Source organism: Lampetra fluviatilis, chromosome 16 (assembly GCF_964198595.1).
Source record: "Lampetra fluviatilis chromosome 16, kcLamFluv1.1, whole genome shotgun sequence".
In the NCBI taxonomy this organism is placed as follows: domain Eukaryota; kingdom Metazoa; phylum Chordata; class Hyperoartia; order Petromyzontiformes; family Petromyzontidae; genus Lampetra; species Lampetra fluviatilis.
Window position 1 is genome coordinate 1,149,666 of NC_136290.1, and position 4,835 is coordinate 1,154,500.

The 4,835-nt window shown below is 38.2% G+C and overlaps 2 non-coding genes across 2 annotated transcripts; both read left to right on the plus strand.

Annotated features, from left to right (window-relative positions):
• The first annotated feature begins 2,443 nt into the window (after positions 1-2,443).
• On the plus strand, positions 2,444-2,515 carry TRNAM-CAU (transfer RNA methionine (anticodon CAU)). The gene has a single exon. It is a non-coding gene; the product is annotated as a tRNA-Met (tRNA).
• A 1,277-nt stretch (positions 2,516-3,792) lies between these two features.
• On the plus strand, positions 3,793-3,864 carry TRNAM-CAU (transfer RNA methionine (anticodon CAU)). The gene has a single exon. It is a non-coding gene; the product is annotated as a tRNA-Met (tRNA).
• The last annotated feature ends 971 nt before the right edge of the window (positions 3,865-4,835 follow it).

The window sequence follows — 4,835 nt, forward strand, 5'->3', positions numbered from 1 at the left end:
ATGGCTGCTACCTATGGGTCAGATGAATGGCTGCCACCATTAAGCAATTGTTAATTAAATATAATATATTTTTTCCTAAAAGTGTAAAATTTTGGAAAAAAAATTTCACCAAAATACATTGTCACGCACAACGAGTCTGTGTGCAAAATGTCAGCTCGATTGGATCACGGGAAGTGGGTAAAAAACGACCGATAGATTTGCATGGTCGTAAGCAAGCAAGCAAGTGAACTTAATATAAAGGATTTAAAAAGTGCTATGGCATTTGTCGCGATAAACACACAAAACAACCCAGCGAGGGATTCGATCCAGTGGTAAAGCACGCGTTTAGCATGTGAGAAGTAGTGAGATTGATACCCACATTCTCCAAAGCACAAATGGCTAATGCGTGCCTTGATATTAGCATGTAGAAATAGAGGCAACAAATCAACTTATCGAATGTTGAAAAAGTTATCAATATATTCACAAGGTCAAACAAAAGATTACAAATGAATTTCTTAACCCTCTATTGATGCAAACAATAAAGAATATTTTTCAATATCTTTTCGGCTGCTTATCAGTTACATAGACGTCGATAAAGCCTATTTCCATGAAAGCAGAGTGGTGCAGCGGAAGCGTGCTGGGCCCATAACCCAGAGGTCGATGGATCGAAACCATCCTCTGCTAACACTTTTTTTCATCACTCTTAGCTAGGTTTTAGTTATCGCATATCTACAGGTAAAGTTTGCTGTGGCTTTGCATAGACGTTTATTAAAAAGTGCTATGGCATTTGTCGCGATAAACACACAAAATAACCTAGCGAGGGATTCGATCCAGTGGTAAAGCGCGCTTTTAGCATGTGAGAAGTAGTGAGATTGATCCCCACATTTTCCAAAGCACAAATGGGTAATGCGTGCCTTGATATTTGCATGTAGAAATAGAGGCAACAAATCAACTTATCGAATGTTGAAAAAGTTATCAATATAGTCACAAGGTAAAACAAAAGATTACAAATGCATTTCTTAACCCTCTATTGATGCAAACAATAAAGAATATTTTTCCATATATTTTCGGCTGCTTATCAGTTACATAGACGTCGATGAAACCATTTTCATGAAAGCAGAGTGGCGCAGCGGAAGCGTGCTGGGCCCATAACCCAGAGGTCGATGGATCGAAACCATCCTCTGCTAACACGTTTTTTTTCATCACTCTTAGCTAGGTCATAGTTCTAGCAGATTTAAAGGTTAAGTTTGCTGTGGCTTTGCATAGATATTTATTAAAAAGTGCAATGGCATTTGTCGCCATAAACACACAAAATAACCCAGCGTGGGATTAGATCCAGTGGTAAAGCACGCGTTTAGCATGTGAGAAGTAGTGAGATTGATACCCACATTCTCCAAAGCACAAATGGCTAATGCGTGCCTTGATATTAGCATGTAGAAATAGAGGCAACAAATCAACTTATCGAATGTTTAAAAAGTTATCAATATATTCACAAGGTCAAACAAAAGATTACAAATGCATTTCTTAACCCTCTATTGATGCAAACAATAAAGAATATTTTTCCATATATTTTCGGCTGCTTATCAGTTACATAGACGTCGATAAAACCCATTTCCATGAAAGCAGAGTGGCGCAGCGGAAGCGTGCTGGGCCCATAACCCAGAGGTCGATGGATCGAAACCATCCTCTGCTAACACTTTTTTTCATCACTCTTAGCTAGGTTTAGTTATCGCAGATCTACAGGTAAAGTTTGCTGTGGCTTTGCATAGACATTTATTAAAAAATGTAACCCGTAAAAACAAAGTTTTTCACTATAAATCCTTTATATGCGTGGCGGCTAGAGTCCTCTCGTCCTCTGGCTTGAGATGGTTGCCACTTATGGATCAGATGAATGGCTGCCACCATTAAGCAATTGGTAATGAAATATAATTTATTTTTTCCTATAAAGTGTAAAATTTTGGAGAAAAAAAATTTCACCAAAATACATTGTCACGCACAACGAGTCTGTGTGCAAAATGTCAGCTCGATTGGATCACGGGAAGTGGGTTAAAAAACGACCGAAAGATTTGCATGGTCGTAAGCAAGCAAGCAAGTAAGTGAACTTAATATAAAGGATTTAAAAAGTGCTATGGCATTTGTTGCGATAAACACACAAAACAACCCAGCGAGGGATTCGATCCAGTGGTAAAGCGCGCATTTAGCATGTGAGAAGTAGTGAGATTGATCCCCACATTTTCCAAAGCACAAATGGGTATTAAGTGACTTTTTTATTAGCATGTAGAAATAGAGGCAACAAATCAACTCATCGAATGTTTAAAAAGTTAACAATATATTCACAAGGTCAAACAAAAGATTACAAATGAATTTCTTAACCCTCTATTGATGCAAACAATAAAGAATATTTTTCCATATATTTTCGGCTGCTTATCAGTTACATAGACGTCGATGAAACCATTTTCATGAAAGCAGAGTGGCGCAGCGGAAGCGTGCTGGGCCCATAACCCAGAGGTCGATGGCTCGAATCCATCCTCTGCTAACACGTTTTTTTTCATCACTCTAAGCTAGGTTATAGTTATAGCAGATTTAAAGGTTAAGTTTGCTGTGGCTTTGCATAGATATTTATTAAAAAGTGCAATGGCATTTGTCGCCATAAACACACAAAATAACCCGGCGTGGGATTAGATCCAGTGGTAAAGCGCGCGTTTAGCATGTGAGAAGTAGTGAGATTGATACCCACATTCTCCAAAGCACAAATGGGTAATGCGTGCCTTGATATTAGCATGTAGAAATAGAGGCAACAAATCAACTTATCGAATGTTGAAAAAGTTATCAATATATTCACAAGGTCAGTGAAAAGATTACAAATGAATTTCTTAACCCTCTATTGATGCAAACAATACAGAATATTTTTCCATATCTTTTCGGCTGCTTATCAGTTACATAGACGTCGATAAAACCCATTTCCATGAAAGCAGAGTGGCGCAGCGGAAGCGTGCTGGGCCCATAACCCAGAGGTCGATGGATCGAAACCATCCTCTGCTAACACTTTTTTTCATCACTCTTAGCTAGGTTTAGTTATCGCAGATCTACAGGTAAAGTTTGCTGTGGCTTTGCATAGACATTTATTAAAAAATGTAACCCGTAAAAACAAAGTTTTTCACTATAAATCCTTTATATGCGTGGCGGCTAGAGTCCTCTCGTCCTCTGGCTTGAGATGGTTGCCACTTATGGATCAGATGAATGGCTGCCACCATTAAGCAATTGGTAATGAAATATAATTTATTTTTTCCTATAAAGTGTAAAATTTTGGAGAAAAAAAATTTCACCAAAATACATTGTCACGCACAACGAGTCTGTGTGCAAAATGTCAGCTCGATTGGATCACGGGAAGTGGGTTAAAAAACGACCGAAAGATTTGCATGGTCGTAAGCAAGCAAGCAAGTAAGTGAACTTAATATAAAGGATTTAAAAAGTGCTATGGCATTTGTTGCGATAAACACACAAAACAACCCAGCGAGGGATTCGATCCAGTGGTAAAGCGCGCATTTAGCATGTGAGAAGTAGTGAGATTGATCCCCACATTTTCCAAAGCACAAATGGGTAATAAGTGACTTTTTTATTAGCATGTAGAAATAGAGGCAACAAATCAACTCATCGAATGTTTAAAAAGTTAACAATATATTCACAAGGTCAAACAAAAGATTACAAATGAATTTCTTAACCCTCTATTGATGCAAACAATAAAGAATATTTTTCCATATATTTTCGGCTGCTTATCAGTTACATAGACGTCGATGAAACCATTTTCATGAAAGCAGAGTGGCGCAGCGGAAGCGTGCTGGGCCCATAACCCAGAGGTCGATGGCTCGAATCCATCCTCTGCTAACACGTTTTTTTTCATCACTCTAAGCTAGGTTATAGTTATAGCAGATTTAAAGGTTAAGTTTGCTGTGGCTTTGCATAGATATTTATTAAAAAGTGCAATGGCATTTGTCGCCATAAACACACAAAATAACCCGGCGTGGGATTAGATCCAGTGGTAAAGCGCGCGTTTAGCATGTGAGAAGTAGTGAGATTGATACCCACATTCTCCAAAGCACAAATGGGTAATGCGTGCCTTGATATTAGCATGTAGAAATAGAGGCAACAAATCAACTTATCGAATGTTGAAAAAGTTATCAATATATTCACAAGGTCAGTGAAAAGATTACAAATGAATTTCTTAACCCTCTATTGATGCAAACAATAAAGAATATTTTTCAATATCTTTTCGGCTGCTTATCAGTTACATATACGTCGATAAAACCCATTTCCATGAAAGCAGAGTGGCGCAGCAGAAGTGTGCTGGGCCCATAACCCAGAGATCGATGGATCGAAACCAATCTCTGCTAACACTTTTTTTCAACACTCTTAGCTAGGTTTTAGTTATCGCAGATCTACAGGTAAAGTTTGCTGTGGCTTTGCATAGACATTTATTAAAAAGTGCTATGGCATTTGTCGCGATAAACACACAAAATAACCCAGCGAGGGATTCGATCCAGTGGTAAAGCGCGCTTTTAGCATGTGAGAAGTAGTGAGATTGATCCCCACATTTTCCAAAGCACAAATGGGTAATGCGTGCCTTGATATTAGCATGTAGAAATAGAGGCAACAAATCAACTCGTCGAATGTTTAAAAAGTTAACAATATATTCACAAGGTCAAACAAAAGATTACAAATGAATTTCTTAACCCTCTATTGATGCAAACAATAAAGAATATTTTTCCATATATTTTCGGCTGCTTATAAGTTACATAGACGTCGATGAAAACATTTTCATGAAAGCAGAGTGGCGCAGCGGAAGCGTGCTGGGCCCA